This window comes from Melospiza georgiana, chromosome 7 (genome assembly GCF_028018845.1).
Source record: "Melospiza georgiana isolate bMelGeo1 chromosome 7, bMelGeo1.pri, whole genome shotgun sequence".
NCBI classification, from domain to species: Eukaryota; Metazoa; Chordata; class Aves; order Passeriformes; family Passerellidae; genus Melospiza; species Melospiza georgiana.
The window spans coordinates 12,483,538-12,511,187 of NC_080436.1; the positions used below are offsets into that span (position 1 = coordinate 12,483,538).

Genomic DNA, 27,650 nt, shown 5'->3' on the forward strand with positions numbered 1-27,650 from the left:
GCTCTTTAAATGGTTCCCACAGGGCACTGCAGTCTGACAGCAAGCTTCCAGAAACACAACTGAAATTTAATCTTGGTTCTGCCATGGATTTTACAGGTTTCCTCATTCTTGTAATCTCTGATTCAGATAATTAACTGAAAATGGATGTAAGTGTGGGGAAAAAACCCTCTCAACAAAATACAGACTGAACTGCCATACTGGACATTTTTGTTAATAAGGAGGAAAAGTCCCTGTATTTATATGTCACTAAAGGAAATTCAAATGTCCTTTCATTTTCTTCTTTCATTAGCAAGTCTTCCAAGGATTTGACTTCTTTCTCTAGGAAGTTCTGGTGATATTGGCTGCATTTCCCTGTCTTTTCAGAAAATCAAACAGTGACACATAACTAATAACTTATATTTAACATCCCCTAAATGATTGATCCTTTCCTTTTGACTGGATTGTGTGAGAAAATCCAAGTAATATATTTTTTCGAAATACATACTAAGTTTTAGGATGCGTGTGACCACCTGTAGTACAGGGTGTGGTTACCAAGTCCACTCTGGTTCATTGGAACATAAAAAGAACACTGAAGGTGAACTCCAACAAAACATCTACAGCTGACACTCAAAAAATGATCAGACAATCACAGCCATGGCAAATTGCATCATTGGACCAGCCTGCAAAAAAACATGTTACCTGCAAGTATTAAGCAGGGAACAGCTGGGATCCCAGAACATCCCATTCCTCACCATAAAGAACAGGGGAATCTGTACCAAGTCATTTTTATAAAAGTTCAGGTTTCTAGAATTGCTTCCTTCATACACCTCGAATTTGTTTGAGTTCAAAAGTTTGTTTGAGTTAGATAATATTTAGGGCAGTGTTGTGGGGTTTTTTTCCCACAAGGAAAGACTGAGAAGGAATCTGTGTAGGAGTGTGTCGAACTGAGCGATTAGTTTAATACTGCTGAGATTTTATTGTAATATTAATGATGTGTTACAGTGCCTAAGGTCCTGGATAAGCATAATTTATTATTTTTAATCTGAATAAGTAAATAAATAGAAGAGTAATAGGAGAGGCTTCTTCCTTAATCTTGTCCGTATTGTGGCATAACCACAGTCATAATAAAATTCAAATATTTTGCATAAGCTTCCCATTTAAAACTCTGTTGATCAAAACTCTGATTTCACTCAAACACTAAGAAAAACATCAAGGTGATGAAATTTATCACCAAAGTGTGTGTTTCCACTCTACTAGTTTAATATGAGAGTAAGGAAGGGATTCAGGACACCATATGGAAATGCAACTACCAATTTCCCTTGGTTACAAGATGCTGACTGATATTTGAGTCTTGTTTGAGCAGCAAACCAGTTATGTGTATCAAAATCAGTAATGTCCTGCTTATTTTATTTACACATTTTAAGCGCTACATTGCTTCCTTCAAACTACTGCATATCAGCTTTTAAAGTGTTGTAAAAAGAAATAATTAGCAGTTAATCTAGAAAAATAAATCCAACTCAAGGTTTACATTTTTCCATGTTTTCTAACCTTAAATTTGTGGAGAGAAAATTACTGGTTTCTTGTTGCTATAATTGTATTTTAATGTGAGTAGAAAACGTCTGGCTGTTCAATGTCATCTATTTTATGTGTTTAGAAAACCTCCTGGGCATTTTGAGTGCAGGTGTAAGTAGTGCAGATGCTGAGCATGACCTTCTCTGTATTTTTCAGAAGCATGGAATTTTGGGATGTAACCTGATCCCTTATTAGGACAGAAAAAGTAAAACAGCGATTAGATCAGAAGTAGTTTTACAATTAATTTCATCATAGAACTGGGCATGTTTACAAAACCATATTAATTATGTGTAGGAAAACAGCTTTTGTACACTCACTCCTAAGGCTTATTCAAGTGAATGCCATGTTAAAACCAGCCATTTAAATCTGAGGGGGAAAAATCGACCTAAATACTTAAAAAGACAAAATACTTTAGTTCATGATGCTGTATTCTACACACAGCTTTTATATTGTTTATTCTAGTGTCTCAATTTCTTCTTCAAGGAGAATTCCAGTTGAACCTGTGAGAGTGCTGACCACCTAAAGGTGAAAAATGAACAGATGTGAGCCACATAGAGAGCTTTTTGTCACCAAAGTTGGTCAGTTTAGTTAAACTGGTTCAAGAACCCCAGTGGGAATTTCAGCAGATCAAGTTGTTCTCTGTTTGGGCAGAGAAAACCATCACCTGTTTAAATTGGTCACATTCCTCAGTTTAAGGAGGGTCTCTGTCTCTCTGGTTTGCTTTCATTTTTCTCACCTTTGGAGAAATTGTCTACTGAGTTTCCCTTTCCACAGAGCTACACCATGGATAAAGGATGAGGTACTGCAGGAGTATGCAGGGCTATAGAGACCTAAGCTTGCATTTATACATCTCCTTGCTGTATGATTCAGATTATTACAAAAACTCTTTCTTTTAAAAAATGTTCTTTTTCTCTATTTCCCCTGTTCTTTTCCTTTATGTATTCCATGGGCTGAGGAATGATGCCACATCCTTGCCCCACACACACAGTGCTGTGTCTACAGTGAGATCAGAATTTCAGTTGTGCCCAAAAGTTACATTTTCTGTTATTATTTCATACATCTATGCATGTGGTTATCTAGCCAGCTGAAACCCGATTCTGATTGGGGTTATTTTTCTTTCTCTGTCCTTAATGGAAAGATGCAAGGAAGCAGCTTCAGACTGACTTTCAGAAATGAGTCCATCTTACCAGCAATTAGTGTTCAGCTGAATTTTGCCAAAGCTGCTGTAGTTTGAGGAATATGAGATGCTACAAAGCAGCCAGATGGCACATGTCAAGGGAAAAGGTGGTGGGGGGCTCCTCTGGTCAGGTGTGATGCTCAGCAAGTACATAGGATTTTGAATGGAGGGGTTTGTATCATTCAGATACATTTGCATTGATTCCCTCTGGAGCTGAAAAAGAACCAACCAAAATTTCAGTCAAGAATGTAATTCCTTTGTTTGGGGAAGCCTGGCTCTAATCTTGACAAGGTTTATTTTAGAGCTGCTTATGCCCAAATCCCAGTAAGGATGATGGTACCCTTTGATGAGTGCTACAGGCTGGACGGGAGGCCCAGGTTCAGTTTGGGGGTTTTTTGTTGCAAAAGCTCCCTCTCCCTTACCAAATATGAATTACTCAAGTATTGCCACACTCCAGGGTGAAATCTGACTCTCTTGAATCTTCACCTGCCCCTGGACCAAACACATCAGTGGAGTACATTGACTCCAGCAGCTGCAGGTGTTTGCACTTGCAGAGAGAGGAGATTATTTCCTTCACAGAAAACAAGAGTTTATTGAGCACTCCTGAATTAAACTGTAAGTCCAGCCCAAGCTGGGTGCTGCTGAAGGGTGCTAAGGAAGCACCAGGCTCTGTACAGCAGCTGGGCTTTCCTCCCTGCTGGCTGGCACCAGCTCCAGGGAATGCAGAAAAGCAGCTGAGGCACAATTCCATTCAGCTTGCACTCAGAGCCACCCAGTACCCTCAAGAGGCAAACAGCACTGACAGTGCCTGGCCATGTGTGGTTCAGAATCACTCCATTCCTTCAGATAAACAGAGATTTAAAGGAATTTCCTATTCCTCAACATAATGAAGCCAAGCCTACCATACTCTGTGCTTTCTAGAAAAATGACAGTGGGTTTTCCTAAATCAGAAGCACAGAAGCATGTGCAATGTCGTGGTGGTAACTTCCACTGTTATCCATCCATCTGAGACTCCCAGAACCATTTTGCATTTAGTGAGAAAAAGCAAAGAACCAATACTTCACTTTGTTATCCTCTTTTCACCTAATTTTCTTTTAAATTTCATTTTCAAGCCATCCTGCATTGCCGAGAAGTATGTGTCAACAGAGCAGAATTAAAAAGGTGACAAACTGTGAAGAATTAAAACTTCTAATTTAACAGATGAGCAACTGCAAATAACAAAATCTCAGACAAACACAATTTTAATGAAAGGTGACATGCTGGAGACAGGAAGCTTTTCCCCTCTCTCTTCATCATGTAATAACAAATTAGTTTAGGAAGCCATACAATAATGCTGTGAATGCAATAACAAATTCATATCCTGTGCTGTTAGTTTTGTTTTCTTGTTTGCTTTCTGAAACCGTATATGACACTTCTTTGGTAATAGTATATTTTCTGCCTACTAAATGTGTCAACATTTGTTCACGTCTGGACTTGCTCTCATTCTTATTATGATCAGGTACAGCTCATATTCCTCACCTCCTCAGTGGAGCTTTACATTCCAGCTGCTGAGGCATGAGGGGAGGGCTGGCTCTGCAGCATTCTTTCTGGAGTTTTCTAGCACCTTGTGATATAGAAAACTGACTGCATACATGCTGGCCACTTGCTTTTAATGAAATTTTCCAGTGTTACAAACATCAGAAGGAAAAGTAAACATGGATGTAGATTAACATACTGAACAAGAGCAGTCCTTTGCTGCTTTTAGGAGGGCTACATCCAGGCCAACCATTAACCAGAGTGGGTTCCCTGAAGTCAAGCCAAATCCATAACCAATACAAAGTAATGAATCTTTGTACAAGTTATTGACTAGCTACACTAATTGATGTCAATTTGGGATTTTGGCCCAATCAAATGTATTCTACCTGTTTAATAAATGAATGCAGAACTCTGAGCACACCCAGCAGTGGTTTAAAGTGCCAGCAGAGTGTTAAAAGCTCCTTTTAACTAAACATCACTGCTTCCCTTACTCCAAGGGTGTAGTTTAGATCAATGGGTTTTATAGGCAGTTCACCTGCTCTTGGTGAGCATCACTTGGCTGCCTCTCTGAGGATCACACTGGAGTAAGTTTTCAGATGTATGCAATTAACCTCAAGTAAGCACAAAGAGAGGCTGAATAACTTCAAATGACTTCATAACAAAATATGTGTTTGCTCCACAGCAGGTGGTCACCACATGTAGTTTTAGGAAGGGCCTAACTTAGAATGCATTCTCCTATTTGAGGTCACTGAAACAACTCTTTTTGTCCTACTGTGCCTGAAAGAGTAAAGAATATCAAGGATTTTCTCAAATTATTATTAGTATGTGAACCAAATAACAAAATTTTATCCAGATTCCATGAATGAGATTTCCAGCCCAGTGCCTGGGAGTCTTCCCCAACAGTTCAAAACATGTATGGTATAAATTACCCTAGATAGCAGAGAACCCTAATTTTTACCTTTTCTCTACTCATACACTTGAAAATAACTCTCTCCTTTATTTCCATACTCATGGCATGTGCCACAGTAAATCAACCAGTGGGAATCTCTCACATGCACCTCTGCCTTACTGGGTATTAATGAGGTTTTCCATTTAACTTCCATTGGGGAAGGATTTCAAGACTTCAGCATATGGGACTTGCTGTTTAAACTGTTTACAGGTGACACTTTGGCTCTGGAAATGTAAAGTATATATGACAATGGGGGCTGTTTTCCCATGTAACCCATCTGTGATTAATTGTGTATTTTATGCAATCATCTGAATTTAAAGCAAAAGCCACAACTTACACTTTTCTCTCTTGAGACATAAAATATGTTACAGCATGAACCAGCTGTATCTTTTTAGACTGCAGCTAAATTTCATCATAAGTTAGTCTGTTTTATGCATGTTTGGGGCAAAAGGACTAACAGTTAACAACATTGTAGAATAAATAAGGAGCTGGGTGGTCATTTTGCTTAGATTATGCCTGATAATTGAAATGCCAGGAAGTATTAGCAAGCAAATATTGGCAATTATTTGAAGAAAAAGCTTACAGGCGTCCAATGTAGAAAAAGGAAAATTATCACTTACAGCTTCACATTAAGTCAAATGACAGCCATTTTTTTTACATCACAGTTGAACTAAACACAAATATTTCTCACAGCAGCAGTGGTCTGGACTGTTACCTCATCGTGCTGACTTGGTACAAGCACAAATCAGAGAGAGACAAACACTTCTCTAATAGTTACATCAAAGAGAATTAATGATTCCGAGGAGAACATGAGAACTCCACAGTAATATTTTAATTTTAAGATAGGCAGCTGTCTTTGCACACAGGGAAAATTAATGTCAGGACCATTCCTTAAGAAATTAATGACACTGGCTTTGTCAGAAAGAAGAAAAGAATAGATATCCCACTTGTTGCTGCTTCCTTCTGTTGCACAATATATTAAATAATAAACCTGAGTATTAATTCAACTGGGACAAAGTATAATTTAGAAATTATGTATAAATTAATGCATTCATTTAAATTTAGGGGGAAAAAAAGATGCTACAATGCAGAACCATCTGTACTGTGCCATATGTCAGGTAGAAGGACAAATAAAATTCAAGTAAGATCATTAATCATCTTTCTGGGAATAGTTAAATTTTTCCAACATATTAGATTACAGAGATCATTACATTTTTTAAGCAGGAACATACTGTTGCCATTATTTATGTGTGAGATACAGACTTAATGGGGAATACGTCACCTAATTAAATAATATTACAGTATTTTATGAAACCTTCCCTATTATTTAGAAAATTTATAAGCCTAAGCCTAAGAACAAGCTATCCAAGTTCCTAACTCTCTTAACTTTTACCTAAAGGGGAAATAGGAGCCCAAGTATAATTTAGGATGTGGAATCCTTGCAGGAGATGTTTCTCAGTCTGAAAATTCTAAAGGTGAGTGATGCAAGCCATGAGGACTGCTCTTTTTTTTGTTCTGGGGACTCACAGAAAACTTGGAAGCAAGCAGGATCTTGCTGTACAAAACCTTCCTAAAAATCAGGTCTGTTCACTATGGCTAAAAATAGAAAATGCCCTCACTTTGATAAAGGAATCCTCAGAGAACCTGAACAAGGCAGTCAGGCTGCATGTCTGCACAAGTTCCTGAAAAGAGTTGTGGGAAGAAATCATAAAAAGTAGTTTACAAGCACCTGCAGAAGGTAAGACAGAATCACAATGAGACCATTTCCAACCCAGGCCCTTGCCTGCCTCAACAAGGCTCTAAAAAGTGGTGTAAAATATCCAGTGAGGAAAAATCTAGTTTGAAATCTTCTGCATTGTCATTAGCATGAGGTTTCCATTGATTATTTCCTAACTGATGCATTTTAATGTACTGGAGGCTTTCCCAACAATTTTTTCTTAATCACAATTATTTTTATTCCTTTATAAAAGGTCTGTTCCTGTTTTATTAATGCTCATTCAGCATTACTAGTTTCTAGTCTCTCAAATAAACCATGTTTCCATCTTTAATTTTCATCTCAAGTAAATCCCCCGAATTATAATAATGACTCTATGGCTCATCTTTGAACTTCACTTAATTTGCCCAGACATTTATCTCCAATGAAGATATCCCTACATCTAAAAACCCACAGAAAAGAACCTTTTTTTTTTTGCTCCATGGCATAGTGACTCTGCATGCTTCCCTAACTTTGCACTGCTAAGCTGCAAAATCATTTCTAATTTCTGATCGTTATCTCCCGGCACATTGGTAGTGCTGTGCTGTCCTAGATCTCTCCCTCCTACTGAATTTCTCTTCTGTTAATTTCCTCTAGATTTACTTTAATTTTCAATGGCTCTAAGGCATCTAAGGCTTGCCTGTTATTTTTGGCCTATACTTTAAGCTCTTTTTAATTTGGTTTGGGTCTCTGATATTTGCAACTGATCACAAGTTAATGTCATCTATGGATTTCATAAATTTTATCTTTTTGTCATTAATTTTATTTTCCTGCTCTTTTTAAAAGTATAAAAAACTGACGCAAGTATCCTTGTAAGAGGAAACTAATAATGAGAAACTTTCTGGTGACAGCCTGCACACTGCCACTTTATCATTCAGTGATTCATCCTTCTTCAGGACTCTAATGTATATACTGCATGTCCACACACAGAGCAATTGCAGTGGGTGCACGTTTTCAGATCCATGGAGAATCAATGTAATTCATGTTACACCCATCACGCTCTCCCCAGTGCCTAATGCTGTTGTGTGTTTGCAAGGACAGCACTGGAGCTGCAGCAGCAATCCTCTGTGAGCCCAAATCACTTCTTGTTTGTGTCTCTAGATCATCAGGGGCTTCAGTCACTACCTTACAGAAACTCACTGTGGGATGCCTGATTCGCTGTGACTGTTGACATTCTGAGCTGGTGGTGTGTGGTATTTTTGGGATTTTAATATGGCAGGAAGGAAATGAATTTGACTTCATGTTCTTGGAAGTTAATTCATTATTATGTTGTATTGTATTATATTATATTATAGAATGCTATACTAAAACTATATTAAAGAATAGAGAAAGGATATTTACAGAAGACTTAACAAGATACTAATGAAAAACTTGTGACTGTTTTCAGAGTCCCAACACAGCTGGACCGTGATTGGTCATTAAGTAAAAACAACTCACATGATACCAATCAAACAATGACCAGTTGGTAAACAATGTCCAAACCACATTCCAAAGCAGAAAAACATAGGAGAAGTGGATCAGATAATTATTGGTTTTATTTTCCTCTGAGGCTTCTCAGCTTCCCAGGAGAAGAAATCCTGGCAAAGGGATTTTTTAGAAAGTATGACAGTAAGTGGTGAGCTCAGGACCAGAGTCAGATGCTCTGAAGACAAAGACAGCAGGAAGTTCAGCCCCAGAAAAACGGGTATTGGGAGTTGAGCATTGAGCAAATCACAGTATCAATCCTGCAAACATCTGCAGCTGTGACATGGAGGGACAGCAAAAGCTCCACTGCACCTAAAAGCTGAGGTTGTCAGGCATTTGGAATATCACCACCTGATGAAATTGTCTAAAGAGCAAATTGGTTTCCAGTAGATTTTCAGAGCAATCTTATAACCTACTTTCCCTGTCTTTTTGGCCAGGTAGAGATGGCCACAAAACTTTGTGGTTAAAAACAGCTGACAAAGCACCAGCCCACAAGGGAGTTGCCAGCTCTGGAACATGAGATGTTGCACTAGCATCCATTTCCCACCTCCTCCAGAAAGAAGAGACAAGGGGAGATAGAAATGCAGGACTGCACCAGGTACTGGTCAGCATGGTGAGTTCAGCACCCCAGGCTGAGGGTCCAGCTCTCAGCCTTGCAGCAGGGACTTCCTTCCCCTCTGCAGGGATTTACTGGGGGTTCCTGGCTCTTCCCACCCACCTGGATCCTGCTGGGAGAGAGGAGTGGTTGCTCTTGAGTTGCAGGACAGAGTCTCAGTTTCTGAAACAAGAGTCAGGAAGGGCTTTGGAAGTGAAGTCTTCATGCTTATTACATTCCTGGATATTTCATGAAGTCCTGGGAATAGAGATATTTTAGAATTTAAAGTGTCAGTATCAAAGGTTTGCTCCATCTATGTAGTTTCTCCCTAGTGTTTATTTTATCTAACTTGGAGAAGCAATTTTGTGTTCTCCCTCTGAGTGTATATACGTGTCTATATATAAAAAATGCACATATTTATAAAATACATATATACTACTTCCCTTAGTTTCAAAGTGTCATTCCCTGTGGCCTTACCTCTATTACACACATCATTCATTAGATTATGAAAACCATTAATGTCAGGCAGCAGAACCAAAGGAATTCACTAAGGGAGCACCATTAGCATATCAAGTAGCTATTTCTCAGCTAAATATTCCTGACAGCCCTCATTACAAATGATGGATGGGCTTTATAAGAGGTAGTATTTCCAGAAGAAAATAAAATCTCAGCATTCTACCACATGTGGCCCAATAACTAGATATCATTTTTTGACTGTCTGTTTGCATTGCTTGCCTTTTTTTTCTTTCAGAATGAAAGAGTTGTAAAACTCACAAATAGATTAACAGCATAATTCAAAATTCATTAATAATGGTGAGCCTAATTCAGCCTGGTTTCTGAATTCTGCACGTGCTTCAGTCACGGGATATCAAACACTGTGTGTCATCCAGCAGCCTGTCAGAAATAAAAGGACATATAACTGAAAAAGCAAGTAAGGCTGGCTTTTAAAAGACTGTGTAATGCCAAAAATGTTATGAGTTGAAACCGAACATTTTCTGAGGTAAGGAATGCAATTTTAAAAGAAAAGGATTACTGTAGCCATGTCTTCAGAATAGTTCTGACAGCACCTCATGGAAAATGGGCACAAGGAGCCACAAGCAAGCACAGAGGGCACCTGAAAACACCCTTGGGTGGGAATGCAGACCCCAGCACTTCTTTAAAATGGAACAGGAAATAGTTGCAAATTTTCTGCTGTGCATTTTCCTGTAAGTGCCAGTAGTGGGGGCCCTCTGCCAACAACAGATTTGCCCCCTACACCTCTTTTAGTTATTTCATATACTGATTTAAGTTAGGGGTTTTTTCCAAATACTGCAATACAATTTGTCTAGCATGATTTATTATCAATACTGCTAAAATTTCATGGTTCTCTGACCCTCTAAATCTGAAGTGATTTGACTTCAATGAGGCAAAGTACTCCTTTGCAAACCAAATTATGAAACAGCAGGGTATTTATTTTATTATTATTCAGAAATGAGCTTTATTGCAGAATCGGGAAATTGACTGGACACCTACTGCACAATGGTCTCCACTGCCACATGGTGATGAGGCAGGAGGATGTTTTCAGTCAGTTTCTTTTCCCAAATTTCACTTCTTCCTGTTAACCTGTTAACTCCTACTTGTTAACCTTTTGCAGGTGTTTTTTCCCCACTTTTATTTATAGAAGGAGTTTCACCAATAAGGGAAAGAGGTTCATTAAACAAGTAATTTAAAAACAGAGAGAGAGAGAAGCTGTTCCTTAGAAAATTGCTAAAATCATTCAAATAACATTTCTTCAACTCCCCAAGAAGCTTTTTTCCTTCCAGGTCCCTTCCAATTCAGCATATTCTGTGATTCTGTTCTTTAGCATCTGAATGCACAAGTTCTGAGGTGCCAATAACACTCCTGTGGTGCTTCCAACCAGTCCAGGAAAGAGACATGAGGTTTTTTTAAAATGTCTCAGCACTTTAAGAGCTACTTTCATTGGGATTTTTTCTGTTCAAACTCTATGAAGTGTTTTTCTTCATGTGTGAGACTTCAGAAATGCAGAGTGCTCACCTCTTGAAAATGAGTGCTCTAAAGCAAATGAAATTTGCCACACAAATATTAGAGGGCACAAAATAAATTCTCACCTTTGACAGCCCTGTCTGATACAATTATAAGCAATTATAAAATCATTGAAAAGCAGTTAGCTGGCATTTGCAACATTGTAGCACAGGACTCCTGGCCAAGATGTGTATTGAGGTATCTTAGATTTTAATGGAGTTGTAATGAAATACAATGACAGTAATACTTACTGCTATGAAAGCACTAAATTGCTTACCATTACCCATCTCACACAATTAATTTCAGCATGATATTAATACAATGCTGGTATTTATTATGCAAAAAAAAAAACAAACTGTAAAAGCATATTTTTAGGACAAACTCTGAATATTTTTCTTCAGACTACTTCACATTCTAGTATCAACAGCTATATTTAAATAAAAATGAGCAATTGCTCATAGAATTTCAATGCAGGAAAATCAACCCTGCCACGTGTAGTTTCTGAAATGTTAGTTTAAATATTCAGTTCTCATCAACCAGTGTGAACAATAAATCACAGCACACTTCACAGATTATGTAACCTGTCAAGTAAGAGTAAATGTATTCATTGCTTTAACTTTATTAATTATGTCCCAATATATTAGTATATAAATTCTCATAACTCTCACTTCCCAGACCATTGTTTATGCAGGGATTTAGATACAAAGATATGATATATCCTAAGAATTTAGAGTTGAGAATTCAGTCAGTAAGGATAAAACCTTAGTGTTCCTTAGTTAGGTACCACTTCAGAAGTCATTCCACTGAACTGTAGGAGTCAACAGGTCTGGAGCAGAAGGTGCTTAAGATACACCAGAACAGTCATTGGCCTAGTTCTTACACTGGAAGGATTTTCCTGTGCTCTTCTTCATGGTATTTCATTTATTTATCATTTAATTTCCTTATCTGCAAAAGAGGGACACTAATGCTGTCTTCTTTTGTAAAATGTTGTCAGGTTTACATACAGGAAAAATATTAAACTCAAATCCAGAAATAGTTATAGATTAGTAGGTTGATTCTCTTTGTAACTCTTGAAGAGCAGAATAGCAGTTGTTCTGAATTATTAAGGAAAAAAAAAAAGAGAAATCAGACTTGTTTCTTCTCCTTTTAAATTCTTATGGATCTTTCCACAAGGAGTGGCTGATGATTCAGCCATCACCATGCTTCTGGACCTCAGTCTTGACAGATGTCATTCACACTGCATTTCATTCACAAGAAAGGTAGAAAGTATATGGATATTTTCAATATACAGATATTCCTACAACAGAGAAATGTACAATAGTACTGAGTTAGACTCGAGAGTGTACAATGGCTTACAGAATATTTTCAGGTTGTAGTGTATTGTTTTAAATTTAACACATTAATAAGAAGCAATAACTGGAACGTCCAAGATTTCACAGGTGTAAATCAGCAAGCAGAACAGTTTATTTCCATTGCCATCTCAGGCTGCTTCTTTCCCTGACCAGTGTGCTCACACAGCAGCCGTGGATGTGAGCAGGGGCACTCAGCCTAGGGGGTGCTCCCTGGTGCCTTTATTGCAGACAGGCTGGAAGCAGGGCAGTGCCTGCAGGTCCCTGGGCCCCCCTCCCTGCACCCCCTGCTCTGACAGCCAGTGGGCTCTGCTGACACACAGCACAGCCCAGGAAATGCTGGATGGCAGCGCTGCCAGTGGCACTGACATTGCTTTTACATGCATTTACACCTGCACAGTGAATAAAAACAAGAGCAGCTCAGACATAAGCGGCATGTTTACACATCCAAGCAGCAGGAGCCTGTAACAGATGAGCAGACTGCCTTCAAGCCAGCCCTGCCCATTGTGGTGCTTGCTGCGAGGATCTTCAAGAGATGCTGTTCCTGTTCTCTCTGACTTTGGCCCCCCCAGCCATTTAGTCCCAACTGAATCCTTTCCCACTTGTAGGGCTGACTACTTTGTGCTCCAGAGACACAGCTGCAGCAGATCTCAGGTCGACAGGAGAGTTCCAATCAGCATTTCACTTCCACAGTGTCTGGTGCAGAAACAAGGAAAAGAAGTAGATATTAAATGCCTTATATTCATCTGCATTTGGGAAAACATGCAGTGCAGCTCCAGAACACGTAATTTTCTTCTAACATAGTCTAGGTCACTGGCTGGGTCAGAATTGTTCCCGGCTTATTCCAATGTCTCTTTTGCAGGTGAGAGTGTGCCAGGCAATATCAGGCTCTGCTATCTTGACATGGTATCTTCTTTGTGGGAGGATATGTCAAAATAGGAGGTCTAAGTCTGTGCTGTGAATTCTCCCCCGTTGAGAAAATGGCTAACAATTTTCTGTACAACATTTCTGTGTTGCTTTCTCTCTCTCAAGTTTATAAAAAGTAGACACGTATTAGAGCATTCAGAAGCACTGCTTTTTAGGAGATTCCTATTTCTTGGTGAAGTTTTTCACCCTGGCAGTTAGTCAGGAGGAAGAGTAAAGAGCAACTTCAGGGTGCTTCTAGTGGAATAAGACAAGAACTATAAAGAGGAATAAAGTAAAGGAGGTAAGAGATAAATGTGAAGGAAAGATTGATAGAATGAGGGAAAACCTGGAAAACAGAGAAAGACAGGGACAAGTCTTGGTAGGGATTCACAAGGAAAAGTTGAAAACTTATATGAAAGAGAAGAATGTAAAGGAAAATACTACAAACCATGGCAGGGGGTGGGCAGGGAGAAAATAAACAAAAAGTGGGAAAACTATATGAGAAGGGACGAGTAAAACAGTAATAAAGGTTTCTTCCAGACTGGGTTCTGTAAATGAGGAAAGGGAAGAAGACACAGAGAGTGATTGTGCACAGACTGAAGAATGGTCTGGGAGGCAGGGACACAGTGCTGCCTTCAGCAAATACACAGCGCTCTGATCCTGGGCAGACACTGCCCAGAGCCTTTACACTTGCCTGGAATAAAGCTTCAGGCCAGATGATGGAGAGCAGCTAGTGCAGGTACCAGTTATGTATGATCTTCCTTTAACTGCAAAAGGTGACAATGCACAGAGGGTTGACCCCCTGTACAGCACCTGAGACTGCAGCTGTAGAAATCTGGTAGCCCTGCCTCACCAATTAAAAACTGAGATTATTTCACACTTCCTTTACCAGTGATTTTTCATCAATTATCCTTCTATTTCTAAACCCTTCATTTGCCTGATTACCAGAAATTTCCCACAGCACCTTCCATAATAACCTAGGATAAACAGAAGCACCAGCATGTGTAAATTAGGGAAGAGAAACAGAAATTGAATTATATAATCATATGCTCCTCCCTACAGAGAGCCAAAAAGAAAATCTTTTGTTGTGTGCATCTGGGAACTTTAATATGGTAAAAATAAAAAAATTCTTTTACATAAGTCCATCTCCTAATTCATGAAGTAATACAGCAATACCATATTGCATAGGGAAACACTGTGTTTAAAAAGAAAAGCCAAAGCAAACAGCAAAAAACCATCAATTTTAAAACAGTACAAAAATCCTCTAATTCTCTGTGATGTTTCTCCAGGTATAGAGATTTTTTCCACTAAATATGTTATGCCTTTTCCAGTTCTTCCTCTCTTTCTCTAACATTCTCCTCTCCCAAATGAGAGTGGAGAGGTATGAAAACAGAGCAGAGAAAGAATAACTGTCTTCAGGCAGAGATGTGCTCTTATCAGAGCTGACTTAAAGAAATCAACTGTCATTTTTACCCTAAAAAGAAGTAGGAACTATAGGCACAAAATTCTTAGGAGGCTCCTGCCTCAAGTTTGCAAAAAGTATTCAACTGACCATATAATAACATTGAGAATGGCTGAATTTAATTGTTAGGAAAATTTGCCTTTTTTCTTCCCCCTTTAGTCCTTCCTTCCTAGTAACTGTGAACCTGCCATTGTCATGACTTGCATGTAAGTCTGAATATGAATTAAAAAGCATGGCATGATTACCAAGCACATCCATTCCACCAAAACACATATTTCAGATTTAGGGTTCTGCCTGGGAGAGAAATAGGTATCTATCAATGGCTGTGAATTTGAGCAAGAGCAGCTGACTAAAGACTCGGGTGAAGAAGTGCAGAGAAATATCTTGTGGATCACAATGATTAATTTCTCTGTGTTTATAGACTTCCAATACATTAAAATTATTTGCTACCCTGTATGTGCAAGGAAAGACTGCTCACTATTTGCCTTTGCAAGAAAGGGCTCAAGTGAAAAAAAAAAAAAAAAGACAGACTGGTACTAATTCAGAAATACTGGACAGGGAAATGGACATCCTTTTCTCCCAAGTAATACTTCCACGCAGGGATATATGTTGGTGCAGTTTGCCCTCTGCAAGTGCGATATTTTTCTCTACATGCAATTATCCTCTTCCATACACACTTCAGTGAGTTATGGCGAGCATAAAGGCTGCAGGTTGCATGGCACACCATGCTTCTACTGCTCTGAAACTGCTACAAACCCACAAGGCCACTCTTAAAATCTCATAAACTCCTTGAAGTCAACTTATATAGATTTCTTTACTATGCACCAAAGATCCCTTATATGACAAACAGAATATCTAAGTTTTTCTCATCCTACCAGTCAAAGTCACATGAAATTCAAAGAGTATAAATGAGAAATCAACTTTTATTTTTAACAGTCTAGAGCAGTTATGATTTTGATAAATTAGCAAGAATACTTGTCTTCTCTCATTCTGTAAAACCATTCAAGAAGAAATGAGCTATTTACAAGTCAGATAGGTAAAATTCTATGTCATCTCCAGTGAAAAAGATAATACTCTAAAACATCTTTTGGTTCTAAAGAAAACATGAAATACATGTGAAAATACAAATTTATAAAATTTCTGTTATCGATGTTCAAGTGGTAAACCATCTATATGCCATCTATATTGCCTTTGTGTAAATTTTACATTATTCAACATAATGAAAAGCAAAATAAACTGCAGGTTGATTTCTTACATGGTTCAGGGCTGTTTGCCGTCATGGTTTTCCTTTTTGAAATGCAGTTGTCACTAAAGACATGCTCCATTCAATTACACACCACGGTTTTCTCAAAAGCATGAGATACTTCCTTGTTGTACAGAATGTGAGAGCTGAACTGTGTCCCTTTCTTTGCAGTTGATTCAGAGTGTACTTCCCAACATCTAAAGTTGGAAGTAGTGTTCAAAACACTACAATATATCTATTTAAATGACAGAATGAATGCCAAACTCCTAAGGCTCAGCCTAAATCAACTCGTTCATTTTGTTTTGTTTGGTCCTGAGAACCAGAGAGGAAATATCACCCCTAAGTCTATTAATTTTTATGAAATATTGTGCCTGAGGAAATCTTTTAAAAACATGGGGTATTCAAATGTTTGCTGCATGAAGGTGTGGTAGCTATCATAGAGGCACTTGCCACGAGAGACACATGAATCTTTAATTTGTCCCTCAGTGGCTGGATTTTCTGTGGAGGAGATCCAGAGAAAATCCCCAAACTAATTAAGCAGACATCCAACATTATTAAGCCTAGTCTTGTGAGGCACAGAGAAGAGCAGCCTGATCTCAGCACTGCACAGCAGCTGGGAAAGAGAGCAGCTCTGCCTCAAACCCTCCCCTGCCCAGCAGTGTCTGGCGGGCTCTGGGGCTGCCTGCTCACAGCCCCTCTCATTAAATGGGACAATTGGGCACCCTTTAGAGAATTACCCCTCTCAGATAAATGTTCTGGAGGGATGGGGTTCTCACAGAGTGCTGCAGTATAAGCTGTCATGGTTGAGCCTGGTCCATATTACAAAATCACTTCCATAACTACTGTCAGGTTGGCAGCCTGAGGAAAGACAAGGGATTGAAAAATATTAGGGGGAGTTGTCTTGTGGTGGTTCCTGTAATGGAAATGGCAGGGGAAAATTTTCTTTCCTCCTGCCATGTTCACATGTAGATTTATCAATTCATTTTTTATAGACAATGCATTTTAATTAAAGAAGAACTTGTGTGGGGGGAAAAAAACCAACACAAACTGAAATAGAGAAAGGGAGCAAGACTTTTTTTTTTCTGGGGTGGAAAAAGGGCAAAATTTACCTACACACAGGTCGTCATAGTTGCACAGAATCACAAGTGTGAAAAATGGCAAGGGAAAGTCATTGTGTGGTGGAATGGCCAGTACCATTCATTGTTGGTTTAGGGCCTGCTTTCAATTTGTATAAAATTTCCTTTCATAAAACTGCCTTATTAAGATAACCCAGTAAAAGTCAAAAATGTTAATTTTATGGAAGTAATTTGATTACATTTTCTTAGATCTTTCTATTAACAATATTGACTTTAAATGGCTTTGTTAATTAGGCATTAATGGGAACAGGGAACAATTAGCAGCAGAGTGACCAGTTTAAGGTCAGGAGGCTTAGGCACCTGACAGCTAAGAGTAAAACCAGTTCCCAAAGGTACTTTCTCAGGCTGGCTTGGGAAAACACTTCATTATCTCTATGGAGAGGAAGTTAAAAAGTGCTTTTATGAGTTGCATTCCCATCTTCATCTAAGCTTGAATATTCAAATGCATCTCTCTTTAGTATTGGATTAGCTACTGCAAACACATTACCCCATCTTGTGTGGATTTTAAATCCAATTTTGATGAAAATTGAAAATCAGAACTGGTTTCTTAAGTGTTCCCTGTCAGCATCAGAGACTTTATCAATTTCAGCAGAAGGCACTGTGCTTTCCCTCTGCAATATCGCCAGTGGTGTGGAACTTCCCTCAGGAAAACTCTTGGAAGTTCATATAACTATGTGAGAACTGGTTCAGATAAAGAGCAGCAGCCCATCTGCCCACCTTTCTAGCTGGTCTCTTTCGTGTTCTCCATATCTTACCTAATGCAATACTGAAAATAAATGAATTTTTCCTGCTGTTACTGCAGCTGCAGTTTTCTCCAAGGAATCTTGTCTTCAGCACCCAACCAACACATCCAGTTTAGCAAAGTCTATTAGAAAAAAACTTTCTGTCTCTCTAGATAGGCATGAGCTACATCAGAAACACAGCTTTTAGGAAATATGGCACTATGACATTTGCTGCACCAATATGTTTAGTGCTTTCCCTTTTAATATTGACATATAGATATTTGAAGTTCACTTATGCACAGGTATAAATCTGAAGTAGCAGGCAGTTATTCCTCACTGTAATGTGCAAATGAAGCCTAACAGACTTTTCTTTAATTACTGATGCTCTTCAAGTCAAGAAATGCCTAAAGAACTGTATCTGAATTTGGCCTGCAGGAATTCTGGTAGGTCTCTCATAGTTTAATCTTTTTTGGACATAACTATTCCTAAATGCATTAACAACTTATTTATTCCATACACATTCTGTCACATCTAAAGTTATGAGAATTATGCTTTTCTTACTACAAAGACTAACTCTTTTGAGATAGGATGTGAAATTGTCCAGAATATTGGTTTTGAGCTTGATCGAGTAGTTTTTCATTGTTTTCATCAACTCACTTCAGCAATCTTTTTTGTTTGGCATCACAAGGCATTTCTTTATAGCATTCAGGACCGTTTTTGTCCTTCTTTTTCACTCTTTCTCCTATTTTTCAAAAATACATGAGTCTGAAGTTTTGATCACGACTAAGGGGCTGACTCACCAATGCCATATGAGACCAATCTTTCCAAATTATTAAGTCATGTTTTGCTTTCCTTTTTCCATATAGCATAAACCAGAATGCAACTCAGAGGAGTATGCTAAGTTTTTCTGTAGACCAAGACATCCTGACTGCTACTTTTTTGATACCTGGATACACAGCTCATGTGTCTGGTTGTTCCTATGAATATCCAAGCATAAAGCCTGCAGTTTGCATAAGTTTTCACAGTGAAGGAAGAATAATCTATTGTTTGATTTATGAGTTTGAGTGAAAGTACCATGAATGAAATACATCTGATTGATAGGGATATTACTAATGTTTTATATATATAAAAAGGTCATGAGGGAAGGAGAGGGAGAAACTCAGTCACCATCAATTACTCTATCCATTACTTTATTGTCTTAAGTGCTGGAGGAAAAAAAAAAGACATTGTACTCTTGTTTTCTGCCTCCTGATTTGTTAACTTGAGTTAATTTTATTCGCTCTTGAGTAGATTTTCCACAGCTGTCTCCTTTTACACTTGATCTTCCTGCTTGATACAGTCCCAGGCAGACCCAGCACACATGCTGCTCAGCTGCTGTGTGTGTCCTTCAGTCCTGTTTAATTGGTGCACAGTTTGCACTCTTTGCAGGGTTTCCACAAGGACAGGATTTGTGCAGGCAAGGTGCCAGAGCCCTGTTCCCTGGAAAGGCAGATGTTCCGTCTCAGTAGTCGGGTGGCTGGCACGGTGCTGCCCAGGGAGCACAGCAGAGATCTGTGCCTCCTTCTCAAATCACACACACAGTTACTGCCCCGCCAAGTTAACTGCCTCCGATTTTTGAAGCGAGCTGTTTTGGTTTTATTTTTTTGCCATTCATTTGGAAATAATTTGAAAGCCAAACAAGCAAAGCACATCAAAATAATTGCAACCCTGGGTAAAAAGGGAAAAGAACTCTACTGAGGCTTAGAACACCTTGTAAATTGCTTCTCAGTTAAGACATTCATGAAAGACACACACAGCAAAACGCTGTCATCTGAATTTAAAAAAAAAAGAGTATGATGATTGTGCTTGTTAATTGTGTTTGTTTTCTTATGACTAATTTATTTAGGACAATTGAGAAAGCTAAAGCATTTGAACTGATTTTCCATTTGTTTGGCTATTAAAGTTCCTCTGTGAAATGTATGTTTACTTAAAGCATCTCCAGCTATCCATTTACAATGTATTTGCTAAATTAGTTAAGAGACTTTAATTGGGCACTGGGGATTTGTTGTGTTATTCCCAATTCTGTTTACTAAAAATACATGAGAACAGTGAGCAATTTATTTATAACCTTGTTATATGAGGCCATTACCAACATCAGATTTTTTTCTTAACATATTTTTAATTTGCATTGACAGAATTCAAGTCATGTTTGCTTTTCTTTCTGTTTTTATTAGAGCAGCCTAAAAACTGTTGCTAGTCAAATACAATGGAACCACATATTTTATTTGGAACAGTTTTCATAATATTTGGAACAGAGATCATAGATGTGGACCCCCCCCAAAAAAAGCAACAATATTGAATCACCATAAGAGAATGCTGTCTTTCTTTTGCATCCCATGAAGGTAAATAGTTTGAGAAGGTAAATATATTTGAGGTTAAAAATGCACTGTACTTCATTGGCATTATCATCAAATAGACACTTCCTTATTTTGATCCCATCCTTGCCAATTCATACCAATTACAATACAACAAACCAATAAAACTCCTATGGCAGGACTTTGGTTCCAGTGCCCCTCTGAGACAGGCACACCTCTTCAGACAGCCACTCAGAGCCAGGATCAAGTTGTTTCTCAAGTTGTGTTACTCTTAGAACAATGTCCAGGCACATCTCACCCAGAGCCTGGGGAAACTCACTGGACTGCCAGGCCAAGGAAAGTGGTTCCTTCCCAGGCAGCAGCATGTAATTAAATGTTTCAGCTTTCCAGAACTAATTTTTCCTGTCTTGTTAAATGCAGTTGCTTTAAGAGAATTTTCACTCCAGCTGACACTGATCTGTTGTGATGGGATGAGTGAGTAAGTTAACAGCTGTAAATGTTAACAAGTAATTTATTTAAGCTGTTGTAGAAGTAAGTCTGCTTTTATGGTAGGGGAAATCAACACCATACTCTCTAGGCCAAATATTTTTACTGAACATAATGTTGTTTGAAGCTTGAGTTATTTTCCATAGCCCAAAGAACAGTGTTCTGTTATTATATAAAAAAAAATTGTAGTAATTTTTCAAAGGACTGTGTAGCCCTGGTACATGAGGCTAGTCCTGAACTGGTGTGAATTAGTATGAATGTCCACTTCAATTGAGCTATTCCATTTTACACTAGCTGACTTCCCAGACAAATATATATTGTTCAGTGAAAAAGAAAACATTAAGAAAAACAAAATACTTCAGAAGGGGACATAAAAGAGAGGAAGTATGGTCATCGAAGACAGACTCTTGTCGTCCTCCAAAATACATGCAAGGTAATGTTTCTTCCTCTTTTCTTGCAAATTATTTTAATCTGCAGAAATTATTGTATGTCACAAAACTTCAGATTGTGCATCACTTCATGGAATTTAAATTTGGGGGTTAATTTACCTTTCTAGCTACCTTAACATCAGAAACTTGTCTTTGAACCTGGCCAGTTTTAGTTCTACTCTTTGACTAGATCTATCCTTGTTGTTTGTGGAATGCTAAACTTTATCCCTTATTCTGAGAGCCTAAAATTAATGACAACCTGTGTGCAGAACCAAGGACTTCTTGTAAGACCACAAATTCTTTCTACTGAGCTAGGACCTGGTTTGATTTTTAGAACACATTCAGAATAGTTTTACTTAGGTTAGGACTTTTGTAAGTGTTCCAAGCACATGGAAATAAAAGTGAAAAAAGCTTAATGAGTCCTTTTGGGGTTTATGGCTGCAATCAAAACCTTAGAAAGAATAGAGGTAATAAACCTCTATTGATATTACTGTACATCTTGGCATAAGCAGCACCGGGGAGGGTTTTTACCTGACTGTGATGGAAACTTACTGCTAAATCTTATGTTCAAGGACTAGAAATAAAAATTAATACACTTATATGATTTTTCTTAAAAGACCATATATATTCAAAAATGTATAACAGCAGTGGGAAAATTTGGAGACAGATTTAAATAGTGAAGATGTTGTTTAAATTGCTGCGTTTTATGTTATTTACTTACATGTTATTTCACATAGCTTAAAGCAAATGTAGTTTTAAGTCCTGGGCAAGATAAACACTGGTTAGAAATTTAAAAAAAAAAAAAAAAAAAAGGCAAGTAAAAATGTCAAACATGTCACAGAGCTTATCAGGAAGTGTCAAGAGCAGCCTTCTTGGTGAACAAAGAGTTTAGCAGCCAGCAGCTAATACACTCACAATGCCATCTTGACAAATTTAGCACTCCAAATCCTGAGAGGCCAGATTTATACCCATCTGGCAGTACTGAGAGACAAACACTCATGTATCAGATGTGCTGCAGAGCTCACGCTCCCGTGCAGAGAGCAGCAGCCATCCTGTTTGATCTCAACTCTCTCCGAGCACTGCGCATTTCCTGATTTCCTTGTCCTGAGCATTGTGCTCTGCCTCAACAGGGGACACACATCCAGCCACCTGGGCCTGCTGGAGAGCACTCACAGCAGCCCATAGGCAACGGGGGGAAGAAAGCTGATGCCAACAATATTGAAAAGTGCCTACAAAGGACAGGAGAAAACGTTTGCTTTTGTGGCACGAGTGAACAAGTGCAGCTTTACAGCAGAGAGGAAGCAGAGATGACAGACACCTGTAGGCTGGCTAACACTGAGCTTCAAGGGATGAAGCTAGGGTTATAGTTGAGTTCCAGGGAGTTTCTTGCACAGGAAATATATTTGCAGTAATGGAGGAGAATCCATCAGTGCTGGTTCCAGTCTTTCCCAGGTGCATAATTTCATTTCTATACAAAATGCAATGGCAGAGGATCACAAAACGGAATCTGATCTGCTCATTTTCTTCCTGTAGTAGGAAAGCCAGGCAGCAGAACAGCACTCCCTAAGCAGGTGACTTCTTGACCAAAACTGATCTTAGCAGAAGTTCATAGAGTACTAGAATTCTTACTTTATTCAAGAAATATGAATAATGCTCTCCACATAGATTTGGGGGGTTACTGATTACATCCCTGACTGGAGGGTGTCTTTCTTTAACTCTTCCAAAGTGTCTGAAATGAATTATCTGTTTCCATGGAAGAATTATTCCTTATGTTTCTCATGTTGTTCACAGGGGACCTGTGCCATTTAAGAGCCATTTTTATCACAACAAGAAAGCCCTGTAGTGAGAAAAAAAATATCATTTGCCATAGAATTAATTTCTTCTAATAAAAATGTCCCTTTTTCTGTGTAATCAGAACTCAGGCTCGTCTCAGGCTTTCAGGAAGTTTTCCTGAAAAGGAAACAGAACTACAAACAGCCCATCCACCAGACTACACAGAGCCACAAGGACCACTTCAATGAAGTCAAGTTACCTTCTGCAAAGGTTAGTCTAAACTTTTGGCGCTGCAATGGCAGGGTTGAGGAAGGAAATAGGAAAAGAAAAAAGAAAAGAGGGAAGAAAAAAAAAACTGAGGCACACAGAGACTATACAAGAGAGATAATACTGTAAAGATTAACATCTAACTTAATGAAAATGCTCTAGGTATTACCAAGGAAAGAAGTGAACAGAACAGCCAGTAATTATTACCCGGAAAGAATAGTAGTAATAATAACAACAGCAACAAGAATGCTATAGTCTCAGTGTTGATTTTGGTAACCTTCAAAGTATAAATTGCATTGTTTCAAGGGGCATCCTTTCCCAGTATGCAATACCACCCTAGAACAGGCCTTGTGTAATACTGCCATGCTATGAAGTGGAAATGTTTATACATTCATTTGACTTCTATTATACCCACATACCTGCATTTAGAGAGCAGTTCAGTCATGCATAAGAATCTGTAGTTAAAGACTTCAAGTCTTACTTATCTAAGCATGAGTAGCTAGATTTTCAGAGGAACTCAGAATATAACCTCCTTCTTATTTTAACATTAATTACATAGTGATGGCATATTTAAGTTTCTTGCTTTATGTACAGGACTTCAGTCATTAACTTCCCCCTTCAGGCATACCAATATATACCATGCACATACAATATATATGCCTGTATAGCTCTCTCTCTGTCTCTATTGCACACACTCACACTTTCAAATAATGAGTTCTGATGAGCCCTTTGAGGCACACAAATGATTGAAAATATAGAGCACCAAATTCTCATGTTAATGACACCTCTAAAGGGAACAGCAGGAACCAGAAAATAAAACTAGACCAAATGCTCAACCTAACAACTCCCCGGTGTGGTATGGCAGTCTAGGAGAGTATAATAATGAGATCAAATACAAATTGCAATATGAAAAGTGAAAATTCAATATGCAATATGAATAATACAAAATTACATTAGCAGAGCTAGATCTTCTATTAGTAGGATATCTTACAGTATACGAATCCAGCTACTTTATGCAACTTACCCAGGCTCTTTTATATTTCCTAATTTTGTCTTATGGTAAAGTAGTTATTTTCATGTAAACCAGAACACTTCAGAGGCAGCAAAAAGCCATATTAGCAGAGTGCCCAACCTCCACCTTCATTCCTTCTCTTCAGAGCTGGCTGCAGAGTGTGGCTGCACAGACACTGTCCACACAGAGCCCATACAGGGCCGAGACCTGCCTTGAGCAGCACCACATATGAGTAACACCAAAACAGGGCAGAGGCAGCAGTTGAGAGGGAAACTCAACCATCATCTTATTGCAGCTGACAGCAACACTTTCCTGGGAAAGCAAACATGCACAGACTACAGCTGCTGCTGAACAAAAATCCTTCACATAAACAAAATTAATCCCTATGGTATGCAGATACCCTTTTTGAAGAGAAACTGTTCTTTTGTTTGATATGCAGTCCTCCAAAATCCCCTAAAACCACATTGTAAGGGAAAAAACATAATAATTCAATTTTCTTCTGATATATCAGGAAGTAAAACTAAAGGTTCATCATGCATTGTTTGCTTTTGAAATGAAGGCCAAAGAACATTGCAGTAGCACACCTTAAAGCAGCCACAACGCTTGACAGGTTGGGGTGTCCCTGGCCTTTATGGACACCAGGGATGTCAAGTCTCCTCCTGCTTCTGTCTAGAGCCATTCTGTGCAGCACAGTGCTGGGAGGCTTTGCCTGCACTATTTGCTCTCATTTGTATTTCTGTATTGCATTTGGCACAGTAGGGAACAGTCCTCAGCAATTTATTTTCTCCAGCCATGCTGTTCAGCTCCTCTCACCTCTGGGGACTGAGAGGAAATCTTTGACAGGTAGACAGCTCCCTGTGTATTAAAACAACAAAAAAAATCCCTAATGTCAGCCAGAAATCAGTGGTTGGCCAACTGCAGTAAACACAGTGAAGTAAGAGAAGCAGCAAAAGGAAGATATTTACCAACACACCTGAGTGTGCAAGGGGGACTGGGGGGTTGCCATATTGGTATCTTTGTCCTAGGTGAGATTTCCTGCTGTGGTGACCAAAGCTGTACTCAGAGCTTTAATTTCTATTAGCTGGAGTAATTTCTTCTAGTCAAATAAAAATGTCACTGATGAAAACTGCTGCTGCTGTCATGCAGATTGTTTGCAGCACTGACATGTGCCAACACCAGCTTTAATGAAGTTGTTTGGTTGTTTCTCAAAGAAATGTTGCTCAAAATGATACATCGTTTGAAAACTACCAAACACCATGAACAATAATCTTTCTGGCATAAAAATGTCCACCCTTGTAAAGAAAAAAGCAGAAGATCAAGACATTTTAGTTCCAAATATTTACTTTGGCCAAATGATTACATTCAAACAGCAACAGAAGACATCATAATATCATTCAAATCTTTGCAGATATTCCATAATGCTGTGCTCAAGCAGTAAATTCCACATGGGCATGAAAATAAAAAATATATAGCTGGGCATAAAACTGTGGATTTTGTTTCCACCATAAATGATATTCACAATCTTTTTAATAACAAGGGCTTTCAGGAAAAAGAAAAAAAGGAGAGATAAACTATTATATTAAGCTATCTAGTTCAGCACAGGAATAGCTAGCAAATAGGTAAAATTTCCTACATAAGAATTTATTATAAGGAATTGAATAGTAAATCTGGAGGCCTTGAACTTGCAGGCATTCCAGTAATTTCAAGTTTTGCATTTGAGAAACAACACTGCCTTCATTATTTTCTACTTCAGTGATTCTGAGCAGGAAGAATTTAGGTCAGCAGTGAGCCTGAGTTACTGCTGATAACTCAACAAATAAAATTCTGCCCTATACTTCATTCTAGGGAAAATAGGGGAGCACAGGGCAAGGAAATTATCTATCTTTTAAGACAGGTAGGAGACAAGAATCTGCTCGCCACTGCATTTGTATTTAGAAATTACTTTTGAAGGCACAGTAATGGACTTTCCACATGGAGGATGAGACACGTAAGGCAGCATCAGAGACCTGGCCAGGCTTGCCTCTGTTGGTCCATGGCATGTGAACCTCATATTCAGATAAATTAACAGGTATATTTGGGAGATCTGCTATAAGAATTAACTAAATGGTGATAAGAAATTGCTTTAGCTAGGGTAAATATGGCCATGACTTAGAAGTACAAGAGGAGGAATTTATTTTCCTGTGGTGGTAAGGGTCTTTTTAACTATTTTTTACTTTTCTCCCATAAGTTTAGTGCATTCATATATGTTGCTGGTTTGGCAATATATTTAAAAATAACTGTCTATAATAAAACATTGTTGAATTTATACTACACTGCTGTAATTGTGAAGTCTCAGAACAACTGTATGTAGAGGTAAAAGTCTCCTCTCATTCCTCAGTTCTCTGGTCTGAGAAAATAGTTTGCTGTCCTCCAGGGAACACCAATATATGTGAAATAACACATGGTCAAAACCATTAATTTAGTCCTTCCTTAGTCCTGGTGGCACCTGCCAGCTTTTCAGTTGTGAACATCCCAGTGAAACCACCAGGATTTAGGCACACTCTTCTGCTCTCCATGTCGTTCAGCGTGGGTGAGCATAAAAACTGAGGACCCAACCATGTAGAAATCAGGCCTCACACTGTAGTAAATTGCCCTGTAAGTTTTATTGCTGTTTATACTTCCATTTCTTTCTTTTACTGTCTGTCACCACTTTTTTTTTTCATCTATATATGAAATATAGAACTTTTTTTTAAACTGAGTTTACCTAAGTGCTGTTTCTTGATTGTAAAGGAGAAAAACTAAAAACTGTAAGGAAAAGCTGTTACTCCTCAAGTACTTCTTCTTTTAAAAACATCCAAGATATTCATTATGTTACTTAAATTTTAATTAGCCATTTCCTTTGTGCTAAGAAAATGCCTATTTTATTGTGAGAACAAGCAATTTAGGAAAGCGTGACACTATCTTTAGAAAGATGGCTACTAGTTTTTTACAGGAGAAAACAACTCTCACATTAGGAGAGGAAAGTTATGCTGAAGTATTTAGAACTGCACAATGTACCTTGAACTGGCACAGAGCAAATAAAGGCTTTGATGTTTTAATGTGTGCTCCTGCTACTAGGGGTTCTGTGTTGCCAGACAGCACAAACACTTAGGAGAATCTTTGCACTTTTAGTTTCACTTCAAGGTGAAATCCCAGCCCCATCAAATCAGCAGGTTGAAGAGAATTTGCTTTGGTCAGGATTACTCCTAAGTCATTTGTCCAACCTTTCTTCTTAACTCTTCATGTTCCTTCAATTTTCTTTTAGGTGAAGTCAAATTGCCAGTCATATAGTAAACATTTGAGGTGCTTAATCATATTTGATTTAAAATTAAGTGCTTTGAGAGGTTTACTTTTGAATTTCCAATCACCAAAAGCAGATCACAAAATTCTTCATTTGCAGTGCATAAGAAAAGAATTACTTCTACAGAAGCAAGGTTCCTGTCTCAGCCTTTGCATCCTTATTGCATT

At 38.4% G+C, this 27,650-nt stretch overlaps 1 protein-coding gene across 4 annotated transcripts in view; it reads left to right on the forward strand.

The window, feature by feature from the left end:
* Window positions 1-27,650, forward strand: part of SLC39A10 (solute carrier family 39 member 10) — a 232,798-nt gene that overhangs the window by 30,061 nt on the left and 175,087 nt on the right. For 2 of the 4 annotated variants that reach the window (XM_058027589.1, XM_058027591.1), the window contains exon 5: window positions 8,847-9,022. The exons of 1 other annotated variant lie outside the window; for it this stretch is intronic. The gene's annotated coding sequence lies outside the window, so the exon portion shown is untranslated. The remainder of the gene's footprint in view (window positions 1-8,846; window positions 9,023-27,650) is intronic. One more of the 4 variants, XM_058027590.1, reaches the window with a different exon arrangement.